Source organism: Hyla sarda, chromosome 8 (assembly GCF_029499605.1).
Source record: "Hyla sarda isolate aHylSar1 chromosome 8, aHylSar1.hap1, whole genome shotgun sequence".
In the NCBI taxonomy this organism is placed as follows: Eukaryota; Metazoa; Chordata; class Amphibia; order Anura; family Hylidae; genus Hyla; species Hyla sarda.
The window spans coordinates 113469489-113494307 of NC_079196.1; the positions used below are offsets into that span (position 1 = coordinate 113469489).

Sequence of the window (24819 nt, forward strand, 5' to 3'; positions counted from 1 at the left end):
GAATCCGGGTGACCTGACAATCGATGGTGGTGCCGCTGGTGATTCTGGCCTTCTTGGAATCTGTTGGGCCTATGTGTTAGCTCACACATCACTTGGGTATCCATGGTAACTACCACAACATGGTCATCTGCAGTTTACATCTAGCCCGTGGCATTGAATGGCATTTTAAAAGTGCTAAGGGTCCTGGTGCAATAATCCTCCCATGAGGATCAGCCTCAACGGCTTTGTAGATTGCACTCATGTCAGCAACTCCATATACATTTTTTTTTCTTCATGCTTCTTTCTTCATCCTTTTTTCTTTCTGTCATTCAGACTTTCATTCATTCGATCTCTCTCACTCACTTGCTTTAACTCATTTGTTCTCACTCACTCACTCACTCACTCAATCACTCACTCACTCATTCACTCTCACTCACTCTCACTCTCTCACTCACTCGCTCACTAAGTCAGTCTCTCTCTCTCTCTCTCTTTTTCTTTTTATATATATTTTTTTCCGTCTTCTTCTTCTTCTTCTTCTTCTTCAGACCCTGTCATAGCACTAATGCCTTTCCAATACCACCAGCAGATGGAGACACTCCATTGCAACATTGGTTGTGAGCAGCAGTTTCTAAAAACAAATGCCTCATGGCGGATTTCCCATCCATCAATGGATGGTAAATTTTGTTTTTATCATTCACTGACCACAGAAACCAATGCATGGTCAAGCAACAGCAATGACACACCCTTGTGTATAGGCATGAGACCCTCATGTCATTTAACAGGATTCAGCACCACCCACAAGACAGCTACCTGTCATGTCATGTCAAACCTGCACAGGTGTGCTAGATTATTATTATTTAGTTTTATTTTATTTTTTTACACCAATCAGTGTGCAAACATGGTCATTAAAACGCTAAATGAATAGACGTTCATAAACCAGTCAGTGCAACTCATCATTTTGGTCTCCAATTCTCAAACTCAAATTCTCACCCACGGAGGATTAAATGAGAATCTTTCTTGTTTAACACTGGAATGGGGTGGTGCACTGTTCACTACCCGAAGATACTGCCACATCGGGTCAATGCATAGGGCGACAGAAGCAAGCTTCCAAATCAGCTCCCTTTCTCAAAAATCCATTTAATTTATGGTCCCCAGATAGGGAACGTATGTATCAGTATGTGCTCACAAGTCACCCAAGTGCAAGTATTCACACAAAAAAAAACGTGCCTCAGGATGCGATCTGTCGCAAGATCCTTTCTTTTTTTACACTTGATCTAAGCCAAAAGGCCTAGAGGGGATAACCGGGAAAGGGGTGGACCCAACCATGTCCCCTTCATGAGCACTCACATTACTCATAGGAATGGAAGGAAGGCTGGCAGCCAACCAGCCTCCCATACACTTTCTGGGTGGGTGGCAGTCAGCCACCCATACATACATACAGCACAGGCTAAACCCACATCATCACTTAAAAAAAGGACAGGCGACCATTGCACTCTGATGGAGCATTTAGCAATGCAATCCATAGCCTGGCTTTTGCCTGAACCCCCATCACTCCTCCTCTTGCATATAAGACAATATTTCAGATCTGCATATGAAAACAACACGCTTACCTTTGTTGCACATAGCTGCCTGCCTGTCTCTAGTTACCCCACTGGCTGTAGCTGCGTCCCTTCCGACATGGAATAACACCAACTGTAACGATAAACTGAAAATTAACAGTATAAACCTGCATCATTTTGGACTCTGGTATTTGCTGAATCCGGGTGACCTGACAATCGATGGTGGTGCCGCTGGTGATTCTGGCCTTCTTGGAATCTGTTGGGCCTATGTGTTAGCTCACACATCACTTGGGTATCCATGGTAACTACCACAACATGGTCATCTGCAGTTTACATCTAGCCCGTGGCATTGAATGGCATTTTAAAAGTGCTAAGGGTCCTGGTGCAATAATCCTCCCATGAGGATCAGCCTCAACGGCTTTGTAGATTGCACTCATGTCAGCAACTCCATATACATTTTTTTTTCTTCATGCTTCTTTCTTCATCCTTTTTTCTTTCTGTCATTCAGACTTTCATTCATTCGATCTCTCTCACTCACTTGCTTTAACTTATTTGTTCTCACTCACTCACTCACTCAATCACTCACTCACTCATTCACTCTCACTCACTCTCACTCTCTCACTCACTCGCTCACTAAGTCAGTCTCTCTCTCTCTCTCTCTCTTTTTCTTTTTATATATATTTTTTTCCGTCTTCTTCTTCTTCTTCTTCTTCTTCTTCTTCAGACCCTGTCATAGCACTAATGCCTTTCCAATACCACCAGCAGATGGAGACACTCCATTGCAACATTGGTTGTGAGCAGCAGTTTCTAAAAACAAATGCCTCATGGCGGATTTCCCATCCATCAATGGATGGTAAATTTTGTTTTTATCATTCACTGACCACAGAAACCAATGCATGGTCAAGCAACAGCAATGACACACCCTTGTGTATAGGCATGAGACCCTCATGTCATTTAACAGGATTCAGCACCACCCACAAGACAGCTACCTGTCATGTCATGTCAAACCTGCACAGGTGTGCTAGATTATTATTATTTAGTTTTATTTTATTTTTTTACACCAATCAGTGTGCAAACATGGTCATTAAAACGCTAAATGAATAGACGTTCATAAACCAGTCAGTGCAACTCATCATTTTGGTCTCCAATTCTCAAACTCAAATTCTCACCCACGGAGGATTAAATGAGAATCTTTCTTGTTTAACACTGGAATGGGGTGGTGCACTGTTCACTACCCGAAGATACTGCCACATCGGGTCAATGCATAGGGCGACAGAAGCAAGCTTCCAAATCAGCTCCCTTTCTCAAAAATCCATTTAATTTATGGTCCCCAGATAGGGAACGTATGTATCAGTATGTGCTCACAAGTCACCCAAGTGCAAGTATTCACACAAAAAAAAACGTGCCTCAGGATGCGATCTGTCGCAAGATCCTTTCTTTTTTTACACTTGATCTAAGCCAAAAGGCCTAGAGGGGATAACCGGGAAAGGGGTGGACCCAACCATGTCCCCTTCATGAGCACTCACATTACTCATAGGAATGGAAGGAAGGCTGGCAGCCAACCAGCCTCCCATACACTTTCTGGGTGGGTGGCAGTCAGCCACCCATACATACATACAGCACAGGCTAAACCCACATCATCACTTAAAAAAAGGACAGGCGACCATTGCACTCTGATGGAGCATTTAGCAATGCAATCCATAGCCTGGCTTTTGCCTGAACCCCCATCACTCCTCCTCTTGCATATAAGACAATATTTCAGATCTGCATATGAAAACAACACGCCTACCTTTGTTGCACATAGCTGCCTGCCTGTCTCTAGTTACCCCACTGGCTGTAGCTGCGTCCCTTCCGACATGGAATAACACCAACTGTAACGATAAACTGAAAATTAACAGTATAAACCTGCATCATTTTGGACTCTGGTATTTGCTGAATCCGGGTGACCTGACAATCGATGGTGGTGCCGCTGGTGATTCTGGCCTTCTTGGAATCTGTTGGGCCTATGTGTTAGCTCACACATCACTTGGGTATCCATGGTAACTACCACAACATGGTCATCTGCAGTTTACATCTAGCCCGTGGCATTGAATGGCATTTTAAAAGTGCTAAGGGTCCTGGTGCAATAATCCTCCCATGAGGATCAGCCTCAACGGCTTTGTAGATTGCACTCATGTCAGCAACTCCATATACATTTTTTTTTCTTCATGCTTCTTTCTTCATCCTTTTTTCTTTCTGTCATTCAGACTTTCATTCATTCGATCTCTCTCACTCACTTGCTTTAACTCATTTGTTCTCACTCATTCACTCACTCACTCAATCACTCACTCACTCATTCACTCTCACTCACTCTCTCACTCACTCGCTCACTAAGTCAGTCTCTCTCTCTCTCTCTCTTTTTCTTTTTATATATATTTTTTTCCGTCTTCTTCTTCTTCTTCTTCAGACCCTGTCATAGCACTAATGCCTTTCCAATACCACCAGCAGATGGAGACACTCCATTGCAACATTGGTTGTGAGCAGCAGTTTCTAAAAACAAATGCCTCATGGCGGATTTCCCATCCATCAATGGATGGTAAATTTTGTTTTTATCATTCACTGACCACAGAAACCAATGCATGGTCAAGCAACAGCAATGACACACCCTTGTGTATAGGCATGAGACCCTCATGTCATTTAACAGGATTCAGCACCACCCACAAGACAGCTACCTGTCATGTCATGTCAAACCTGCACAGGTGTGCTAGATTATTATTATTTAGTTTTATTTTATTTTTTTACACCAATCAGTGTGCAAACATGGTCATTAAAACGCTAAATGAATAGACGTTCATAAACCAGTCAGTGCAACTCATCATTTTGGTCTCCAATTCTCAAACTCAAATTCTCACCCACGGAGGATTAAATGAGAATCTTTCTTGTTTAACACTGGAATGGGGTGGTGCACTGTTCAGTACCCGAAGATACTGCCACATCGGGTCAATGCATAGGGCGACAGAAGCAAGCTTCCAAATCAGCTCCCTTTCTCAAAAATCCATTTAATTTATGGTCCCCAGATAGGGAACGTATGTATCAGTATGTGCTCACAAGTCACCCAAGTGCAAGTATTCACACAAAAAAAAACGTGCCTCAGGATGCGATCTGTCGCAAGATCCTTTCTTTTTTTACACTTGATCTAAGCCAAAAGGCCTAGAGGGGATAACCGGGAAAGGGGTGGACCCAACCATGTCCCCTTCATGAGCACTCACATTACTCATAGGAATGGAAGGAAGGCTGGCAGCCAACCAGCCTCCCATACACTTTCTGGGTGGGTGGCAGTCAGCCACCCATACATACATACAGCACAGGCTAAACCCACATCATCACTTAAAAAAAGGACAGGCGACCATTGCACTCTGATGGAGCATTTAGCAATGCAATCCATAGCCTGGCTTTTGCCTGAACCCCCATCACTCCTCCTCTTGCATATAAGACAATATTTCAGATCTGCATATGAAAACAACACGCCTACCTTTGTTGCACATAGCTGCCTGCCTGTCTCTAGTTACCCCACTGGCTGTAGCTGCGTCCCTTCCGACATGGAATAACACCAACTGTAACGATAAACTGAAAATTAACAGTATAAACCTGCATCATTTTGGACTCTGGTATTTGCTGAATCCGGGTGACCTGACAATCGATGGTGGTGCCGCTGGTGATTCTGGCCTTCTTGGAATCTGTTGGGCCTATGTGTTAGCTCACACATCACTTGGGTATCCATGGTAACTACCACAACATGGTCATCTGCAGTTTACATCTAGCCCGTGGCATTGAATGGCATTTTAAAAGTGCTAAGGGTCCTGGTGCAATAATCCTCCCATGAGGATCAGCCTCAACGGCTTTGTAGATTGCACTCATGTCAGCAACTCCATATACATTTTTTTTTCTTCATGCTTCTTTCTTCATCCTTTTTTCTTTCTGTCATTCAGACTTTCATTCATTCGATCTCTCTCACTCACTTGCTTTAACTCATTTGTTCTCACTCATTCACTCACTCACTCAATCACTCACTCACTCATTCACTCTCACTCACTCTCTCACTCACTCGCTCACTAAGTCAGTCTCTCTCTCTCTCTCTCTTTTTCTTTTTATATATATTTTTTTCCGTCTTCTTCTTCTTCTTCTTCAGACCCTGTCATAGCACTAATGCCTTTCCAATACCACCAGCAGATGGAGACACTCCATTGCAACATTGGTTGTGAGCAGCAGTTTCTAAAAACAAATGCCTCATGGCGGATTTCCCATCCATCAATGGATGGTAAATTTTGTTTTTATCATTCACTGACCACAGAAACCAATGCATGGTCAAGCAACAGCAATGACACACCCTTGTGTATAGGCATGAGACCCTCATGTCATTTAACAGGATTCAGCACCACCCACAAGACAGCTACCTGTCATGTCATGTCAAACCTGCACAGGTGTGCTAGATTATTATTATTTAGTTTTATTTTATTTTTTTACACCAATCAGTGTGCAAACATGGTCATTAAAACGCTAAATGAATAGACGTTCATAAACCAGTCAGTGCAACTCATCATTTTGGTCTCCAATTCTCAAACTCAAATTCTCACCCACGGAGGATTAAATGAGAATCTTTCTTGTTTAACACTGGAATGGGGTGGTGCACTGTTCACTACCCGAAGATACTGCCACATCGGGTCAATGCATAGGGCGACAGAAGCAAGCTTCCAAATCAGCTCCCTTTCTCAAAAATCCATTTAATTTATGGTCCCCAGATAGGGAACGTATGTATCAGTATGTGCTCACAAGTCACCCAAGTGCAAGTATTCACACAAAAAAAAAACGTGCCTCAGGATGCGATCTGTCGCAAGATCCTTTCTTTTTTTACACTTGATCTAAGCCAAAAGGCCTAGAGGGGATAACCGGGAAAGGGGTGGACCCAACCATGTCCCCTTCATGAGCACTCACATTACTCATAGGAATGGAAGGAAGGCTGGCAGCCAACCAGCCTCCCATACACTTTCTGGGTGGGTGGCAGTCAGCCACCCATACATACATACAGCACAGGCTAAACCCACATCATCACTTAAAAAAAGGACAGGCGACCATTGCACTCTGATGGAGCATTTAGCAATGCAATCCATAGCCTGGCTTTTGCCTGAACCCCCATCACTCCTCCTCTTGCATATAAGACAATATTTCAGATCTGCATATGAAAACAACACACCTACCTTTGTTGCACATAGCTGCCTGCCTGTCTCTAGTTACCCCACTGGCTGTAGCTGCGTCCCTTCCGACATGGAATAACACCAACTGTAACGATAAACTGAAAATTAACAGTATAAACCTGCATCATTTTGGACTCTGGTATTTGCTGAATCCGGGTGACCTGACAATCGATGGTGGTGCCGCTGGTGATTCTGGCCTTCTTGGAATCTGTTGGGCCTATGTGTTAGCTCACACATCACTTGGGTATCCATGGTAACTACCACAACATGGTCATCTGCAGTTTACATCTAGCCCGTGGCATTGAATGGCATTTTAAAAGTGCTAAGGGTCCTGGTGCAATAATCCTCCCATGAGGATCAGCCTCAACGGCTTTGTAGATTGCACTCATGTCAGCAACTCCATATACATTTTTTTTTCTTCATGCTTCTTTCTTCATCCTTTTTTCTTTCTGTCATTCAGACTTTCATTCATTCGATCTCTCTCACTCACTTGCTTTAACTCATTTGTTCTCACTCACTCACTCACTCACTCAATCACTCACTCACTCATTCACTCTCACTCACTCTCACTCTCTCACTCACTCGCTCACTAAGTCAGTCTCTCTCTCTCTCTCTCTTTTTCTTTTTATATATATTTTTTTCCGTCTTCTTCTTCTTCTTCTTCTTCTTCAGACCCTGTCATAGCACTAATGCCTTTCCAATACCACCAGCAGATGGAGACACTCCATTGCAACATTGGTTGTGAGCAGCAGTTTCTAAAAACAAATGCCTCATGGCGGATTTCCCATCCATCAATGGATGGTAAATTTTGTTTTTATCATTCACTGACCACAGAAACCAATGCATGGTCAAGCAACAGCAATGACACACCCTTGTGTATAGGCATGAGACCCTCATGTCATTTAACAGGATTCAGCACCACCCACAAGACAGCTACCTGTCATGTCATGTCAAACCTGCACAGGTGTGCTAGATTATTATTATTTAGTTTTATTTTATTTTTTTACACCAATCAGTGTGCAAACATGGTCATTAAAACGCTAAATGAATAGACGTTCATAAACCAGTCAGTGCAACTCATCATTTTGGTCTCCAATTCTCAAACTCAAATTCTCACCCACGGAGGATTAAATGAGAATCTTTCTTGTTTAACACTGGAATGGGGTGGTGCACTGTTCACTACCCGAAGATACTGCCACATCGGGTCAATGCATAGGGCGACAGAAGCAAGCTTCCAAATCAGCTCCCTTTCTCAAAAATCCATTTAATTTATGGTCCCCAGATAGGGAACGTATGTATCAGTATGTGCTCACAAGTCACCCAAGTGCAAGTATTCACACAAAAAAAAACGTGCCTCAGGATGCGATCTGTCGCAAGATCCTTTCTTTTTTTACACTTGATCTAAGCCAAAAGGCCTAGAGGGGATAACCGGGAAAGGGGTGGACCCAACCATGTCCCCTTCATGAGCACTCACATTACTCATAGGAATGGAAGGAAGGCTGGCAGCCAACCAGCCTCCCATACACTTTCTGGGTGGGTGGCAGTCAGCCACCCATACATACATACAGCACAGGCTAAACCCACATCATCACTTAAAAAAAGGACAGGCGACCATTGCACTCTGATGGAGCATTTAGCAATGCAATCCATAGCCTGGCTTTTGCCTGAACCCCCATCACTCCTCCTCTTGCATATAAGACAATATTTCAGATCTGCATATGAAAACAACACGCCTACCTTTGTTGCACATAGCTGCCTGCCTGTCTCTAGTTACCCCACTGGCTGTAGCTGCGTCCCTTCCGACATGGAATAACACCAACTGTAACGATAAACTGAAAATTAACAGTATAAACCTGCATCATTTTGGACTCTGGTATTTGCTGAATCCGGGTGACCTGACAATCGATGGTGGTGCCGCTGGTGATTCTGGCCTTCTTGGAATCTGTTGGGCCTATGTGTTAGCTCACACATCACTTGGGTATCCATGGTAACTACCACAACATGGTCATCTGCAGTTTACATCTAGCCCGTGGCATTGAATGGCATTTTAAAAGTGCTAAGGGTCCTGGTGCAATAATCCTCCCATGAGGATCAGCCTCAACGGCTTTGTAGATTGCACTCATGTCAGCAACTCCATATACATTTTTTTTTCTTCATGCTTCTTTCTTCATCCTTTTTTCTTTCTGTCATTCAGACTTTCATTCATTCGATCTCTCTCACTCACTTGCTTTAACTTATTTGTTCTCACTCACTCACTCACTCAATCACTCACTCACTCATTCACTCTCACTCACTCTCACTCTCTCACTCACTCGCTCACTAAGTCAGTCTCTCTCTCTCTCTCTCTCTTTTTCTTTTTATATATATTTTTTTCCGTCTTCTTCTTCTTCTTCTTCTTCTTCTTCTTCAGACCCTGTCATAGCACTAATGCCTTTCCAATACCACCAGCAGATGGAGACACTCCATTGCAACATTGGTTGTGAGCAGCAGTTTCTAAAAACAAATGCCTCATGGCGGATTTCCCATCCATCAATGGATGGTAAATTTTGTTTTTATCATTCACTGACCACAGAAACCAATGCATGGTCAAGCAACAGCAATGACACACCCTTGTGTATAGGCATGAGACCCTCATGTCATTTAACAGGATTCAGCACCACCCACAAGACAGCTACCTGTCATGTCATGTCAAACCTGCACAGGTGTGCTAGATTATTATTATTTAGTTTTATTTTATTTTTTTACACCAATCAGTGTGCAAACATGGTCATTAAAACGCTAAATGAATAGACGTTCATAAACCAGTCAGTGCAACTCATCATTTTGGTCTCCAATTCTCAAACTCAAATTCTCACCCACGGAGGATTAAATGAGAATCTTTCTTGTTTAACACTGGAATGGGGTGGTGCACTGTTCAGTACCCGAAGATACTGCCACATCGGGTCAATGCATAGGGCGACAGAAGCAAGCTTCCAAATCAGCTCCCTTTCTCAAAAATCCATTTAATTTATGGTCCCCAGATAGGGAACGTATGTATCAGTATGTGCTCACAAGTCACCCAAGTGCAAGTATTCACACAAAAAAAAACGTGCCTCAGGATGCGATCTGTCGCAAGATCCTTTCTTTTTTTACACTTGATCTAAGCCAAAAGGCCTAGAGGGGATAACCGGGAAAGGGGTGGACCCAACCATGTCCCCTTCATGAGCACTCACATTACTCATAGGAATGGAAGGAAGGCTGGCAGCCAACCAGCCTCCCATACACTTTCTGGGTGGGTGGCAGTCAGCCACCCATACATACATACAGCACAGGCTAAACCCACATCATCACTTAAAAAAAGGACAGGCGACCATTGCACTCTGATGGAGCATTTAGCAATGCAATCCATAGCCTGGCTTTTGCCTGAACCCCCATCACTCCTCCTCTTGCATATAAGACAATATTTCAGATCTGCATATGAAAACAACACGCCTACCTTTGTTGCACATAGCTGCCTGCCTGTCTCTAGTTACCCCACTGGCTGTAGCTGCGTCCCTTCCGACATGGAATAACACCAACTGTAACGATAAACTGAAAATTAACAGTATAAACCTGCATCATTTTGGACTCTGGTATTTGCTGAATCCGGGTGACCTGACAATCGATGGTGGTGCCGCTGGTGATTCTGGCCTTCTTGGAATCTGTTGGGCCTATGTGTTAGCTCACACATCACTTGGGTATCCATGGTAACTACCACAACATGGTCATCTGCAGTTTACATCTAGCCCGTGGCATTGAATGGCATTTTAAAAGTGCTAAGGGTCCTGGTGCAATAATCCTCCCATGAGGATCAGCCTCAACGGCTTTGTAGATTGCACTCATGTCAGCAACTCCATATACATTTTTTTTTCTTCATGCTTCTTTCTTCATCCTTTTTTCTTTCTGTCATTCAGACTTTCATTCATTCGATCTCTCTCACTCACTTGCTTTAACTCATTTGTTCTCACTCATTCACTCACTCACTCAATCACTCACTCACTCATTCACTCTCACTCACTCTCTCACTCACTCGCTCACTAAGTCAGTCTCTCTCTCTCTCTCTCTTTTTCTTTTTATATATATTTTTTTCCGTCTTCTTCTTCTTCTTCTTCTTCAGACCCTGTCATAGCACTAATGCCTTTCCAATACCACCAGCAGATGGAGACACTCCATTGCAACATTGGTTGTGAGCAGCAGTTTCTAAAAACAAATGCCTCATGGCGGATTTCCCATCCATCAATGGATGGTAAATTTTGTTTTTATCATTCACTGACCACAGAAACCAATGCATGGTCAAGCAACAGCAATGACACACCCTTGTGTATAGGCATGAGACCCTCAAGTCATTTAACAGGATTCAGCACCACCCACAAGACAGCTACCTGTCATGTCATGTCAAACCTGCACAGGTGTGCTAGATTATTATTATTTAGTTTTATTTTATTTTTTTACACCAATCAGTGTGCAAACATGGTCATTAAAACGCTAAATGAATAGACGTTCATAAACCAGTCAGTGCAACTCATCATTTTGGTCTCCAATTCTCAAACTCAAATTCTCACCCACGGAGGATTAAATGAGAATCTTTCTTGTTTAACACTGGAATGGGGTGGTGCACTGTTCACTACCCGAAGATACTGCCACATCGGGTCAATGCATAGGGCGACAGAAGCAAGCTTCCAAATCAGCTCCCTTTCTCAAAAATCCATTTAATTTATGGTCCCCAGATAGGGAACGTATGTATCAGTATGTGCTCACAAGTCACCCAAGTGCAAGTATTCACACAAAAAAAAAACGTGCCTCAGGATGCGATCTGTCGCAAGATCCTTTCTTTTTTTACACTTGATCTAAGCCAAAAGGCCTAGAGGGGATAACCGGGAAAGGGGTGGACCCAACCATGTCCCCTTCATGAGCACTCACATTACTCATAGGAATGGAAGGAAGGCTGGCAGCCAACCAGCCTCCCATACACTTTCTGGGTGGGTGGCAGTCAGCCACCCATACATACATACAGCACAGGCTAAACCCACATCATCACTTAAAAAAAGGACAGGCGACCATTGCACTCTGATGGAGCATTTAGCAATGCAATCCATAGCCTGGCTTTTGCCTGAACCCCCATCACTCCTCCTCTTGCATATAAGACAATATTTCAGATCTGCATATGAAAACAACACGCCTACCTTTGTTGCACATAGCTGCCTGCCTGTCTCTAGTTACCCCACTGGCTGTAGCTGCGTCCCTTCCGACATGGAATAACACCAACTGTAACGATAAACTGAAAATTAACAGTATAAACCTGCATCATTTTGGACTCTGGTATTTGCTGAATCCGGGTGACCTGACAATCGATGGTGGTGCCGCTGGTGATTCTGGCCTTCTTGGAATCTGTTGGGCCTATGTGTTAGCTCACACATCACTTGGGTATCCATGGTAACTACCACAACATGGTCATCTGCAGTTTACATCTAGCCCGTGGCATTGAATGGCATTTTAAAAGTGCTAAGGGTCCTGGTGCAATAATCCTCCCATGAGGATCAGCCTCAACGGCTTTGTAGATTGCACTCATGTCAGCAACTCCATATACATTTTTTTTTCTTCATGCTTCTTTCTTCATCCTTTTTTCTTTCTGTCATTCAGACTTTCATTCATTCGATCTCTCTCACTCACTTGCTTTAACTCATTTGTTCTCACTCACTCACTCAATCACTCACTCACTCATTCACTCTCACTCACTCTCTCACTCACTCGCTCACTAAGTCAGTCTCTCTCTCTCTCTCTCTTTTTCTTTTTATATATATTTTTTTCTGTCTTCTTCTTCTTCTTCTTCTTCTTCAGACCCTGTCATAGCACTAATGCCTTTCCAATACCACCAGCAGATGGAGACACTCCATTGCAACATTGGTTGTGAGCAGCAGTTTCTAAAAACAAATGCCTCATGGCGGATTTCCCATCCATCAATGGATGGTAAATTTTGTTTTTATCATTCACTGACCACAGAAACCAATGCATGGTCAAGCAACAGCAATGACACACCCTTGTGTATAGGCATGAGACCCTCATGTCATTTAACAGGATTCAGCACCACCCACAAGACAGCTACCTGTCATGTCATGTCAAACCTGCACAGGTGTGCTAGATTATTATTATTTAGTTTTATTTTATTTTTTTACACCAATCAGTGTGCAAACATGGTCATTAAAACGCTAAATGAATAGACGTTCATAAACCAGTCAGTGCAACTCATCATTTTGGTCTCCAATTCTCAAACTCAAATTCTCACCCACGGAGGATTAAATGAGAATCTTTCTTGTTTAACACTGGAATGGGGTGGTGCACTGTTCACTACCCGAAGATACTGCCACATCGGGTCAATGCATAGGGCGACAGAAGCAAGCTTCCAAATCAGCTCCCTTTCTCAAAAATCCATTTAATTTATGGTCCCCAGATAGGGAACGTATGTATCAGTATGTGCTCACAAGTCACCCAAGTGCAAGTATTCACACAAAAAAAAACGTGCCTCAGGATGCGATCTGTCGCAAGATCCTTTCTTTTTTTACACTTGATCTAAGCCAAAAGGCCTAGAGGGGATAACCGGGAAAGGGGTGGACCCAACCATGTCCCCTTCATGAGCACTCACATTACTCATAGGAATGGAAGGAAGGCTGGCAGCCAACCAGCCTCCCATACACTTTCTGGGTGGGTGGCAGTCAGCCACCCATACATACATACAGCACAGGCTAAACCCACATCATCACTTAAAAAAAGGACAGGCGACCATTGCACTCTGATGGAGCATTTAGCAATGCAATCCATAGCCTGGCTTTTGTCTGAACCCCCATCACTCCTCCTCTTGCATATAAGACAATATTTCAGATCTGCATATGAAAACAACACGCCTACCTTTGTTGCACATAGCTGCCTGCCTGTCTCTAGTTACCCCACTGGCTGTAGCTGCGTCCCTTCCGACATGGAATAACACCAACTGTAACGATAAACTGAAAATTAACAGTATAAACCTGCATCATTTTGGACTCTGGTATTTGCTGAATCCGGGTGACCTGACAATCGATGGTGGTGCCGCTGGTGATTCTGGCCTTCTTGGAATCTGTTGGGCCTATGTGTTAGCTCACACATCACTTGGGTATCCATGGTAACTACCACAACATGGTCATCTGCAGTTTACATCTAGCCCGTGGCATTGAATGGCATTTTAAAAGTGCTAAGGGTCCTGGTGCAATAATCCTCCCATGAGGATCAGCCTCAACGGCTTTGTAGATTGCACTCATGTCAGCAACTCCATATACATTTTTTTTTCTTCATGCTTCTTTCTTCATCCTTTTTTCTTTCTGTCATTCAGACTTTCATTCATTCGATCTCTCTCACTCACTTGCTTTAACTCATTTGTTCTCACTCACTCACTCAATCACTCACTCACTCATTCACTCTCACTCACTCTCACTCTCTCACTCACTCGCTCACTAAGTCAGTCTCTCTCTCTCTCTCTCTCTCTCTCTTTTTATATATATTTTTTTCCGTCTTCTTCTTCTTCTTCTTCTTCAGACCCTGTCATAGCACTAATGCCTTTCCAATACCACCAGCAGATGGAGACACTCCATTGCAACATTGGTTGTGAGCAGCAGTTTCTAAAAACAAATGCCTCATGGCGGATTTCCCATCCATCAATGGATGGTAAATTTTGTTTTTATCATTCACTGACCACAGAAACCAATGCATGGTCAAGCAACAGCAATGACACACCCTTGTGTATAGGCATGAGACCCTCATGTCATTTAACAGGATTCAGCACCACCCACAAGACAGCTACCTGTCATGTCATGTCAAACCTGCACAGGTGTGCTAGATTATTATTATTTAGTTTTATTTTATTTTTTTACACCAATCAGTGTGCAAACATGGTCATTAAAACGCTAAATGAATAGACGTTCATAAACCAGTCAGTGCAACTCATCATTTTGGTCTCCAATTCTCAAACTCAAATTCTCACCCACGGAGGATTAAATGAGAATCTTTCTTGTTTAACACTGGAATGGGGTGGTGCACTGTTCACTACCCGAAGATACTGCCACATCGGGTCAATGCATAGGGCGACAGAAGCAAGCTTCCAAATCAGCTCCCTTTCTCAAAAATCCATTTAATTTATGGTCCCCAGATAGGGAACGTATGTATCAGTATGTGCTCACAAGTCACCCAAGTGCAAGTATTCACACAAAAAAAAAAACGTGCCTCAGGATGCGATCTGTCGCAAGATCCTTTCTTTTTTTACACTTGATCTAAGCCAAAAGGCCTAGAGGGGATAACCGGGAAAGGGGTGGACCCAACCATGTCCCCTTCATGAGCACTCACATTACTCATAGGAATGGAAGGAAGGCTGGCAGCCAACCAGCCTCCCATACACTTTCTGGGTGGGTGGCAGTCAGCCACCCATACATACATACAGCACAGGCTAAACCCACATCATCACTTAAAAAAAGGACAGGCGACCATTGCACTCTGATGGAGCATTTAGCAATGCAATCCATAGCCTGGCTTTTGCCTGAACCCCCATCACTCCTCCTCTTGCATATAAGACAATATTTCAGATCTGCATATGAAAACAACACGCCTACCTTTGTTGCACATAGCTGCCTGCCTGTCTCTAGTTACCCCACTGGCTGTAGCTGCGTCCCTTCCGACATGGAATAACACCAACTGTAACGATAAACTGAAAATTAACAGTATAAACCTGCATCATTTTGGACTCTGGTATTTGCTGAATCCGGGTGACCTGACAATCGATGGTGGTGCCGCTGGTGATTCTGGCCTTCTTGGAATCTGTTGGGCCTATGTGTTAGCTCACACATCACTTGGGTATCCATGGTAACTACCACAACATGGTCATCTGCAGTTTACATCTAGCCCGTGGCATTGAATGGCATTTTAAAAGTGCTAAGGGTCCTGGTGCAATAATCCTCCCATGAGGATCAGCCTCAACGGCTTTGTAGATTGCACTCATGTCAGCAACTCCATATACATTTTTTTTTCTTCATGCTTCTTTCTTCATCCTTTTTTCTTTCTGTCATTCAGACTTTCATTCATTCGATCTCTCTCACTCACTTGCTTTAACTCATTTGTTCTCACTCACTCACTCACTCACTCAATCACTCACTCACTCATTCACTCTCACTCACTCTCACTCTCTCACTCACTCGCTCACTAAGTCAGTCTCTCTCTCTCTCTCTCTTTTTCTTTTTATATATATTTTTTTCCGTCTTCTTCTTCTTCTTCTTCTTCAGACCCTGTCATAGCACTAATGCCTTTCCAATACCACCAGCAGATGGAGACACTCCATTGCAACATTGGTTGTGAGCAGCAGTTTCTAAAAACAAATGCCTCATGGCGGATTTCCCATCCATCAATGGATGGTAAATTTTGTTTTTATCATTCACTGACCACAGAAACCAATGCATGGTCAAGCAACAGCAATGACACACCCTTGTGTATAGGCATGAGACCCTCAAGTCATTTAACAGGATTCAGCACCACCCACAAGACAGCTACCTGTCATGTCATGTCAAACCTGCACAGGTGTGCTAGATTATTATTATTTAGTTTTATTTTATTTTTTTACACCAATCAGTGTGCAAACATGGTCATTAAAACGCTAAATGAATAGACGTTCATAAACCAGTCAGTGCAACTCATCATTTTGGTCTCCAATTCTCAAACTCAAATTCTCACCCACGGAGGATTAAATGAGAATCTTTCTTGTTTAACACTGGAATGGGGTGGTGCACTGTTCACTACCCGAAGATACTGCCACATCAGGTCAATGCATAGGGCGACAGAAGCAAGCTTCCAAATCAGCTCCCTTTCTCAAAAATCCATTTAATTTATGGTCCCCAGATAGGGAACGTATGTATCAGTATGTGCTCACAAGTCACCCAAGTGCAAGTATTCACACAAAAAAAAAACGTGCCTCAGGATGCGATCTGTCGCAAGATCCTTTCTTTTTTTACACTTGATCTAAGCCAAAAGGCCTAGAGGGGATAACCGGGAAAGGGGTGGACCCAACCATGTCCCCTTCATGAGCACTCACATTACTCATAGGAATGGAAGGAAGGCTGGCAGCCAACCAGCCTCCCATACACTTTCTGGGTGGGTGGCAGTCAGCCACCCATACATACATACAGCACAGGCTAAACCCACATCATCACTTAAAAAAAGGACAGGCGACCATTGCACTCTGATGGAGCATTTAGCAATGCAATCCATAGCCTGGCTTTTGCCTGAACCCCCATCACTCCTCCTCTTGCATATAAGACAATATTTCAGATCTGCATATGAAAACAACACGCCTACCTTTGTTGCACATAGCTGCCTGCCTGTCTCTAGTTACCCCACTGGCTGTAGCTGCGTCCCTTCCGACATGGAATAACACCAACTGTAACGATAAACTGAAAATTAACAGTATAAACCTGCATCATTTTGGACTCTGGTATTTGCTGAATCCGGGTGACCTGACAATCGATGGTGGTGCCGCTGGTGATTCTGGCCTTCTTGGAATCTGTTGGGCCTATGTGTTAGCTCACACATCACTTGGGTATCCATGGTAACTACCACAACATGGTCATCTGCAGTTTACATCTAGCCCGTGGCATTGAATGGCATTTTAAAAGTGCTAAGGGTCCTGGTGCAATAATCCTCCCATGAGGATCAGCCTCAACGGCTTTGTAGATTGCACTCATGTCAGCAACTCCATATACATTTTTTTTTCTTCATGCTTCTTTCTTCATCCTTTTTTCTTTCTGTCATTCAGACTTTCATTCATTCGATCTCTCTCACTCACTTGCTTTAACTCATTTGTTCTCACTCACTCACTCAATCACTCACTCACTCATTCACTCTCACTCACTCTCTCACTCACTCGCTCACTAAGTCAGTCTCTCTCTCTCTCTCTCTTTTTCTTTTTATATATATTTTTTTCTGTCTTCTTCTTCTTCTTCTTCTTCTTCAGACCCTGTCATAGCACTAATGCCTTTCCAATACCACCAGCAGATGGAGACACTCCATTGCAACATTGGTTGTGAGCAGCAGTTTCTAAAAACAAATGCCTCATGGCGGATTTCCCATCCATCAATGGATGGTAAATTTTGTTTTTATCATTCACTGACCACAGAAACCAATGCATGGTCAAGCAACAGCAATGACACACCCTTGTGTATAGGCATGAGACCCTCATGTCATTTAACAGGATTCAGCACCACCCACAAGACAGCTACCTGTCATGTCATGTCAAACCTGCACAGGTGTGCTAGATTATTATTATTTAGTTTTATTTTATTTTTTTACACCAATCAGTGTGCAAACATGGTCATTAAAACGCTAAATGAATAGACGTTCATAAACCAGTCAGTGCCACTCATCATTTTGGTCTCCAATTCTCAAACTCAAATTCTCACCCACGGAGGATTAAATGAGAATCTTTCTTGTTTAACACTGGAATGGGGTGGTGCACTGTTCACTACCCGAAGATACTGCCACATCGGGTCAATGCATAGGGCGACAGAAGCAAGCTTCCAAATCAGCTCCCTTTCTCAAAAATCCATTTAATTTATGGTCCCCAGATAGGGAACGTATGTATCAGTATGTGCTCACAAGTCACCCAAGTGCAAGTATTCACACAAAAAAAAACGTGCCTCAGGATGCGATCTGTCGCAAGATCCTTTCTTTTTTTACACTTGATCTAAGCCAAAAGGCCTAGAGGGGATAACCGGGAAAGGGGTGGACCCAACCATGTCCCCTTCATGAGCACTCACATTACTCATAGGAATGGAAGGAAGGCTGGCAGCCAACCAGCCTCCCATACACTTTCTGGGTGGGTGGCAGTCAGCCACCCATACATACATACAGCACAGGCTAAACCCACATCATCACTTAAAAAAAGGACAGGCGACCATTGCACTCTGATGGAGCATTTAGCAATGCAATCCATAGCCTGGCTTTTGCCTGAACCCCCATCACTCCTCCTCTTGCATATAAGACAATATTTCAGATCTGCATATGAAAACAACACGCCTACCTTTGTTGCACATAGCTGCCTGCCTGTCTCTAGTTACCCCACTGGCTGTAGCTGCGTCCCTTCCGACATGGAATAACACCAACTGTAACGATAAACTGAAAATTAACAGTATAAACCTGCATCATTTTGGACTCTGGTATTTGCTGAATCCGGGTGACCTGACAATCGATGGTGGTGCCGCTGGTGATTCTGGCCTTCTTGGAATCTGTTGGGCCTATGTGTTAGCTCACACATCACTTGGGTATCCATGGTAACTACCACAACATGGTCATCTGCAGTTTACATCTAGCCCGTGGCATTGAATGGCATTTTAAAAGTGCTAAGGGTCCTGGTGCAATAATCCTCCCATGAGGATCAGCCTCAACGGCTTTGTAGATTGCACTCATGTCAGCAACTCCATATACATTTTTTTTTCTTCATGCTTCTTTCTTCATCCTTTTTTCTTTCTGTCATTCAGACTTTCATTCATTCGATCTCTCTCACTCACTTGCTTTAACTCATTTGTTCTCACTCACTCACTCACTCACTCAATCACTCACTCACTCATTCACTCTCACTCACTCTCACTCTCTCACTCACTCGCTCACTAAGTCAGTCTCTCTCTCTCTCTCTCTTTTTCTTTTTATATATATTTTTTTCCGTCTTCTTCTTCTTCTTCTTCAGACCCTGTCATAGCACTAATGCCTTTCCAATACCACCAGCAGATGGAGACACTCCATTGCAACATTGGTTGTGAGCAGCAGTTTCTAAAAACAAATGCCTCATGGCGGATTTCCCATCCATCAATGGATGGTAAATTTTGTTTTTATCATTCACTGACCACAGAAACCAATGCATGGTCAAGCAACAGCAATGACACACCCTTGTGTATAGGCATGAGACCCTCATGTCATTTAACAGGATTCAGCACCACCCACAAGACAGCTACCTGTCATGTCATGTCAAACCTGCACAGGTGTGCTAGATTATTATTATTTAGTTTTATTTTATTTTTTTACACCAATCAGTGTGCAAACATGGTCATTAAAACGCTAAATGAATAGACGTTCATAAACCAGTCAGTGCAACTCATCATTTTGGTCTCCAATTCTCAAACTCAAATTCTCACCCACGGAGGATTAAATGAGAATCTTTCTTGTTTAACACTGGAATGGGGTGGTGCACTGTTCACTACCCGAAGATACTGCCACATCGGGTCAATGCATAGGGCGACAGAAGCAAGCTTCCAAATCAGCTCCCTTTCTCAAAAATCCATTTAATTTATGGTCCCCAGATAGGGAACGTATGTATCAGTATGTGCTCACAAGTCACCCAAGTGCAAGTATTCACACAAAAAAAAACGTGCCTCAGGATGCGATCTGTCGCAAGATCATTTCTTTTTTTACACTTGATCTAAGCCAAAAGGCCTAGAGGGGATAACCGGGAAAGGGGTGGACCCAACCATGTCCCCTTCATGAGCACTCACATTACTCATAGGAATGGAAGGAAGGCTGGCAGCCAACCAGCCTCCCATACACTTTCTGGGTGGGTGGCAGTCAGCCACCCATACATACATACAGCACAGGCTAAACCCACATCATCACTTAAAAAAAGGACAGGCGACCATTGCACTCTGATGGAGCATTTAGCAATGCAATCCATAGCCTGGCTTTTGCCTGAACCCCCATCACTCCTCCTCTTGCATATAAGACAATATTTCAGATCTGCATATGAAAACAACACGCCTACCTTTGTTGCACATAGCTGCCTGCCTGTCTCTAGTTACCCCACTGGCTGTAGCTGCGTCCCTTCCGACATGGAATAACACCAACTGTAACGATAAACTGAAAATTAACAGTATAAACCTGCATCATTTTGGACTCTGGTATTTGCTGAATCCGGGTGACCTGACAATCGATGGTGGTGCCGCTGGTGATTCTGGCCTTCTTGGAATCTGTTGGGCCTATGTGTTAGCTCACACATCACTTGGGTATCCATGGTAACTACCACAACATGGTCATCTGCAGTTTACATCTAGCCCGTGGCATTGAATGGCATTTTAAAAGTGCTAAGGGTCCTGGTGCAATAATCCTCCCATGAGGATCAGCCTCAACGGCTTTGTAGATTGCACTCATGTCAGCAACTCCATATACATTTTTTTTTCTTCATGCTTCTTTCTTCATCCTTTTTTCTTTCTGTCATTCAGACTTTCATTCATTCGATCTCTCTCACTCACTTGCTTTAACTCATTTGTTCTCACTCACTCACTCAATCACTCACTCACTCATTCACTCTCACTCACTCTCACTCTCTCACTCACTCGCTCACTAAGTCAGTCTCTCTCTCTCTCTCTCTCTCTCTCTTTTTATATATATTTTTTTCCGTCTTCTTCTTCTTCTTCTTCTTCTTCTTCAGACCCTGTCATAGCACTAATGCCTTTCCAATACCACCAGCAGATGGAGACACTCCATTGCAACATTGGTTGTGAGCAGCAGTTTCTAAAAACAAATGCCTCATGGCGGATTTCCCATCCATCAATGGATGGTAAATTTTGTTTTTATCATTCACTGACCACAGAAACCAATGCATGGTCAAGCAACAGCAATGACACACCCTTGTGTATAGGCATGAGACCCTCATGTCATTTAACAGGATTCAGCACCACCCACAAGACAGCTACCTGTCATGTCATGTCAAACCTGCACAGGTGTGCTAGATTATTATTATTTAGTTTTATTTTATTTTTTTACACCAATCAGTGTGCAAACATGGTCATTAAAACGCTAAATGAATAGACGTTCATAAACCAGTCAGTGCAACTCATCATTTTGGTCTCCAATTCTCAAACTCAAATTCTCACCCACGGAGGATTAAATGAGAATCTTTCTTGTTTAACACTGGAATGGGGTGGTGCACTGTTCACTACCCGAAGATACTGCCACATCGGGTCAATGCATAGGGCGACAGAAGCAAGCTTCCAAATCAGCTCCCTTTCTCAAAAATCCATTTAATTTATGGTCCCCAGATAGGGAACGTATGTATCAGTATGTGCTCACAAGTCACCCAAGTGCAAGTATTCACACAAAAAAAAAAACGTGCCTCAGGATGCGATCTGTCGCAAGATCCTTTCTTTTTTTACACTTGATCTAAGCCAAAAGGCCTAGAGGGGATAACCGGGAAAGGGGTGGACCCAACCATGTCCCCTTCATGAGCACTCACATTACTCATAGGAATGGAAGGAAGGCTGGCAGCCAACCAGCCTCCCATACACTTTCTGGGTGGGTGGCAGTTAGCCACCCATACATACATACAGCACAGGCTAAACCCACATCATCACTTAAAAAAAGGACAGGCGACCATTGCACTCTGATGGAGCATTTAGCAATGCAATCCATAGCCTGGCTTTTGCCTGAACCCCCATCACTCCTCCTCTTGCATATAAGACAATATTTCAGATCTGCATATGAAAACAACACGCCTACCTTTGTTGCACATAGCTGCCTGCCTGTCTCTAGTTACCCCACTGGCTGTAGCTGCGTCCCTTCCGACATGGAATAACACCAACTGTAACGATAAACTGAAAATTAACAGTATAAACCTGCATCATTTTGGACTCTGGTATTTGCTGAATCCGGGTGACCTGACAATCGATGGTGGTGCCGCTGGTGATTCTGGCCTTCTTGGAATCTGTTGGGCCTATGTGTTAGCTCACACATCACTTGGGTATCCATGGTAACTACCACAACATGGTCATCTGCAGTTTACATCTAGCCCGTGGCATTGAATGGCATTTTAAAAGTGCTAAGGGTCCTGGTGCAATAATCCTCCCATGAGGATCAGCCTCAACGGCTTTGTAGATTGCACTCATGTCAGCAACTCCATATACATTTTTTTTTCTTCATGCTTCTTTCTTCATCCTTTTTTCTTTCTGTCATTCAGATTTTCATTCATTCGATCTCTCTCACTCACTTGCTTTAACTCATTTGTTCTCACTCACTCACTCACTCACTCAATCACTCACTCACTCATTCACTCTCACTCACTCTCACTCTCTCACTCACTCGCTCACTAAGTCAGTCTCTCTCTCTCTCTCACTTTTTCTTTTTATATATATTTTTTTCCGTCTTCTTCTTCTTCTTCTTCTTCAGACCCTGTCATAGCACTAATGCCTTTCCAATACCACCAGCAGATGGAGACACTCCATTGCAACATTGGTTGTGAGCAGCAGTTTCTAAAAACAAATGCCTCATGGCGGATTTCCCATCCATCAATGGATGGTAAATTTTGTTTTTAACATTCACTGACCACAGAAACCAATGCATGGTCAAGCAACAGCAATGACACGCCCTTGTGTATAGGCATGAGACCCTCATGTCATTTAACAGGATTCAGCACCACCCACAAGACAGCTACCTGTCATGTCATGTCAAACCTGCACAGGTGTGCTAGATTATTATTATTTAGTTTTATTTTATTTTTTTACACCAATCAGTGTGCAAACATGGTCATTAAAACGCTAAATGAATAGACGTTCATAAACCAGTCAGTGCAACTCATCATTTTGGTCTCCAATTCTCAAACTCAAATTCTCACCCACGGAGGATTAAATGAGAATCTTTCTTGTTTAACACTGGAATGGGGTGGTGCACTGTTCACTACCCGAAGATACTGCCACATCGGGTCAATGCATAGGGCGACAGAAGCAAGCTTCCAAATCAGCTCCCTTTCTCAAAAATCCATTTAATTTATGGTCCCCAGATAGGGAACGTATGTATCAGTATGTGCTCACAAGTCACCCAAGTGCAAGTATTCACACAAAAAAAAACGTGCCTCAGGATGCGATCTGTCGCAAGATCCTTTCTTTTTTTACACTTGATCTAAGCCAAAAGGCCTAGAGGGGATAACCGGGAAAGGGGTGGACCCAACCATGTCCCCTTCATGAGCACTCACATTACTCATAGGAATGGAAGGAAGGCTGGCAGCCAACCAGCCTCCCATACACTTTCTGGGTGGGTGGCAGTCAGGCACCCATACATACATACAGCACAGGCTAAACCCACATCATCACTTAAAAAAAGGACAGGCGACCATTGCACTCTGATGGAGCATTTAGCAATGCAATCCATAGCCTGGCTTTTGCCTGAACCCCCATCACTCCTCCTCTTGCATATAAGACAATATTTCAGATCTGCATATGAAAACAACACGCCTACCTTTGTTGCACATAGCTGCCTGCCTGTCTCTAGTTACCCCACTGGCTGTAGCTGCGTCCCTTCCGACATGGAATAACACCAACTGTAACGATAAACTGAAAATTAACAGTATAAACCTGCATCATTTTGGACTCTGGTATTTGCTGAATCCGGGTGACCTGACAATCGATGGTGGTGCCGCTGGTGATTCTGGCCTTCTTGGAATCTGTTGGGCCTATGTGTTAGCTCACACATCACTTGGGTATCCATGGTAACTACCACAACATGGTCATCTGCAGTTTACATCTAGCCCGTGGCATTGAATGGCATTTTAAAAGTGCTAAGGGTCCTGGTGCAATAATCCTCCCATGAGGATCAGCCTCAACGGCTTTGTAGATTGCACTCATGTCAGCAACTCCATATACATTTTTTTTTCTTCATGCTTCTTTCTTCATCCTTTTTTCTTTCTGTCATTCAGACTTTCATTCATTCGATCTCTCTCACTCACTTGCTTTAACTCATTTGTTCTCACTCACTCACTCACTCAATCACTCACTCACTCATTCACTCTCACTCACTCTCACTCTCTCACTCACTCGCTCACTAAGTCAGTCTCTCTCTCTCTCTCTTTTTCTTTTTATATATATTTTTTTCCGTCTTCTTCTTCTTCTTCTTCTTCTTCAGACCCTGTCGTAGCACTAATGCCTTTCCAATACCACCAGCAGATGGAGACACTCCATTGCAACATTGGTTGTGAGCAGCAGTTTCTAAAAACAAAT

General features: G+C 43.4%; 14 pseudogenes; all 14 read right to left on the minus strand.

The window, feature by feature from the left end:
* Positions 1–1014: 1014 nt before the first annotated feature.
* On the minus strand, positions 1015–1278 carry LOC130286209 (U2 spliceosomal RNA; annotated as a pseudogene).
* A 1474-nt stretch (positions 1279–2752) lies between these two features.
* On the minus strand, positions 2753–3016 carry LOC130286210 (U2 spliceosomal RNA; annotated as a pseudogene).
* A 1458-nt stretch (positions 3017–4474) lies between these two features.
* On the minus strand, positions 4475–4738 carry LOC130287753 (U2 spliceosomal RNA; annotated as a pseudogene).
* Positions 4739–6196: 1458 nt separating this feature from the next.
* Positions 6197–6461, minus strand: LOC130287922 (U2 spliceosomal RNA; annotated as a pseudogene).
* A 1470-nt stretch (positions 6462–7931) lies between these two features.
* LOC130286211 (U2 spliceosomal RNA) lies at positions 7932–8195 on the minus strand (annotated as a pseudogene).
* A 1474-nt stretch (positions 8196–9669) lies between these two features.
* LOC130287754 (U2 spliceosomal RNA) lies at positions 9670–9933 on the minus strand (annotated as a pseudogene).
* A 1461-nt stretch (positions 9934–11394) lies between these two features.
* Positions 11395–11659, minus strand: LOC130287923 (U2 spliceosomal RNA; annotated as a pseudogene).
* A 1456-nt stretch (positions 11660–13115) lies between these two features.
* Positions 13116–13379, minus strand: LOC130286212 (U2 spliceosomal RNA; annotated as a pseudogene).
* A 1461-nt stretch (positions 13380–14840) lies between these two features.
* Positions 14841–15106, minus strand: LOC130288280 (U2 spliceosomal RNA; annotated as a pseudogene).
* A 1467-nt stretch (positions 15107–16573) lies between these two features.
* LOC130289318 (U2 spliceosomal RNA) lies at positions 16574–16838 on the minus strand (annotated as a pseudogene).
* Positions 16839–18294: 1456 nt separating this feature from the next.
* Positions 18295–18558, minus strand: LOC130286213 (U2 spliceosomal RNA; annotated as a pseudogene).
* A 1464-nt stretch (positions 18559–20022) lies between these two features.
* On the minus strand, positions 20023–20286 carry LOC130286085 (U2 spliceosomal RNA; annotated as a pseudogene).
* Positions 20287–21753: 1467 nt separating this feature from the next.
* Positions 21754–22019, minus strand: LOC130288281 (U2 spliceosomal RNA; annotated as a pseudogene).
* Positions 22020–23486: 1467 nt separating this feature from the next.
* Positions 23487–23750, minus strand: LOC130286214 (U2 spliceosomal RNA; annotated as a pseudogene).
* Between the last annotated feature and the right edge of the window lie 1069 nt (positions 23751–24819).